The sequence below is a fragment of the Equus asinus genome, chromosome X (genome assembly GCF_041296235.1).
Source record: "Equus asinus isolate D_3611 breed Donkey chromosome X, EquAss-T2T_v2, whole genome shotgun sequence".
In the NCBI taxonomy this organism is placed as follows: Eukaryota; Metazoa; Chordata; class Mammalia; order Perissodactyla; family Equidae; genus Equus; species Equus asinus.
In genome coordinates this window covers 99,362,274-99,365,094 of record NC_091820.1, presented here as the reverse complement: position 1 = coordinate 99,365,094, position 2,821 = coordinate 99,362,274, and positions in this window count along the sequence as shown.

The following is a 2,821-nucleotide window of genomic DNA, read 5'->3' as shown; positions in this document are numbered from 1 at the left end:
CTCACTGATTTTATTCCTGAACTTTTTGAATTGCCTTTCTAATTTTTCTTGTAGCCTGTTGACTTTCTTCATGACAGCTATTTTGAATTCTTTATCAGCTAGTTCACAGTCTTCCATGACTTTATGTTCGGTTCCTGGAGAATTGTTATTTTCTTTTTTTGATGCTGTGCTACCATGGCCTTTGTTGGTGCTTGCTGAGTTATTCCTCTGCCTGTGCATTTGTCATAGGAAACACATTTTCTTACTTAAGTATAGCTTTGTTTGCTTTGATTCAAACTTTTCTACCACTTGGAGATTATGGGCCTTTATTTTGTTCCTCAGTAGGTGGTGCTAGAGTTCTGGCTTCTGGTTTCTCTTACCTGAGCTGCCTCTGGTTATATTTGAGGATGTGCAGATTTCACTCTCCACCACCTCTATTTGGGTGCTGCCAGTGCTGTTGTTGTTGCCACCTGCTCCTCTGAGGGTCTCTGATACTTTGCTGTTGCTGTGGTCACTGGCTTCACTACCAGGGTTACAGAGATGGCTGACATATTTTCCACATTCTGGATTACCTGTGTCAGAAACTCCACCACCATGGCAGGGGACAGGTGAGAGTGGGGATGGAGCCAGGTTTGTGGGGCACCACTTCTGCTGTTGCCCATTACCTTGTGGTCACAGGTGTCATTGTGATTAGGATGTCAGAGTTGTGTATGCACCTCCATTGCTGCTACCAGGCTCTGAGCTGTGGATGGGGGCCCAAGATCATGAGGTTCCACCTCTGCTGCTATTCCACTCCCTGTGGTCCCAGGTGCCACTGTGGCTGGCTGGCTAGAGTTGCATGCCTCCACTGCTGCCTACCAGGTTCTCTGGGACTGGAGCAGCTGGATCAGCTGCTGCAGCTGGGGATCCAGTGTCTTGGGCACTGCCTTTGCTGTTCCCCCATTTAGACTCCTCTATGTGCTCCAATCTACTCACCTTCATATGTATTGATGTGTTGATCTCTCCAGTATCCTGGTGTGTTAGGCAATGTAGGCTTTGTCGGGTTACGGATGTTTCACTTGCTGTATATTGATAGGAAGAGACAAAGGCATCCTTTCATGCCGCAATGATGATGACGTCTCCTTTCCATACTTTTAAACCAATCATCTATTGATGAAAATTCAATGTTTTCACCCTCTGTCCAGTGCTTTATTACAAGCAATCCTGAAACAAATATCCTTGTGTATATACCTGTGCACACGTGTGAGTACATCTGTAATATATATTTCTAGAAGTAAAATTGCTGGATGAAAAGGAATGTGTGTGCTAAAAGTTATTGTCAAGTTGCCTTGTAAAGAGGTTACAGCAATAGCACATACAAATGACATAATATCAAAATCTTTAATCTTTGCCAATCTGACAGATAAAGATTGTATCTTTGTTTTCATTTTTATTTCTTCCATCATGAGTGGGATAAATATATTTTAATAAGTTTATAAGTTATTCATATTTCTTTTGATGATCATATTGTTCATGTCTTTAGCCTATCTTTGCCTATTGAATTTGTCTTAGTTTGACTTCCGCTGAAAGCAGAACTTGGTACAAAGACTTAGGTTCACATAGTTTATTTGAGAGATGATCTCAGAAAGCAGGAGTTGGAGAGTTGGTAGAGTGAGACAGAGAGAAAGACAGGGCAATGGAAGGATGTATGGATGCATTATTTACGTCATCACAAGTTTTGGGAACAAGATAGAGCAGAGTCATTTCTCCCTACTCCTTCCCACAGGGTACAAGTATAAACTCTGGATTTGTAATGCATGTGGCAACCAAAGGAGGACTCTGAAAGGTAGTAAGAGGAAGGCAAGGTGGTTTGGGACTCCAAAGATGAGAAACAACACCGTGGCAATTTGTGTTAAGTTTTCCCAACCTCCAAGTGAGTAACAGAAGGTAGCCCAGAGAGGTTCATTCCTCCCTCAGATCTAATGAGAGTCCCTCTGATAACATTAGGTAAGCCAAATATCATTACAAAAGGAGATTTATGAGAAATCTCATGAGGAATAAGTGGCCAAAGGAGCCACTCTCCTTCCTTGCTGGACCAGAGAGTTCAATCCCACAGTGGAAGACACTAGAGCAGCCTGGCAGCACCAGCGAGAGCAGTTCCACCACAACAGTCAGCCTAGCCTATAAAGCTTCTTTGTCTTCACTGGCATGAGATACCTCTTCCCCACCTAGAGACACTAGGGCACTAGTAGATTAGTTTCTACAAGAAGTGTCCAGCCAGGGAAGTAGTCTCCATCATCCACAGACAGAGGAAAGCATAACACAACAACCTCATTCCCAGGGAAGCCTCTTTGCCCCCATGGCTTGAGACTCTCCTCCTCCACCCAGAGACATCAGGCGTCCCCACCTAGAGAAACATTTTCCACTCCACTGGCAAGTGCCAGCGGCAGATATAGCAGTACCAGATAAACCAAGCAGACCAAAATAATACTGGAAAGCCTCTCAGAATAAACAAACTGTCATTTTAACCACAGACCACAAAAGTAGACCAGGACCTGGGTGCTAAACCTAGGCAGGGTGGTTACCTGCTCAGACAAAATATTTAAGTAAGAGTCTCCTAACATAACCAGTAAAATGTGTGAAACAATATAAATCTATCATACCAAGAACCAGGGAAATCACAACTTGAATAAGAAAAGATAATCAACAGATACCAATAGTAAGGTGAATCAAATTTTGGAATCTTCTGGACATCAGCATCGTGGCAGCTTAAGACTTCCCTTGTATTCATCCTGCCTTCAACAACAGAACTTCAGTATCCATCCATGAACAAAATTGCCTTTGTGGGGGTTGTGGGATCCAG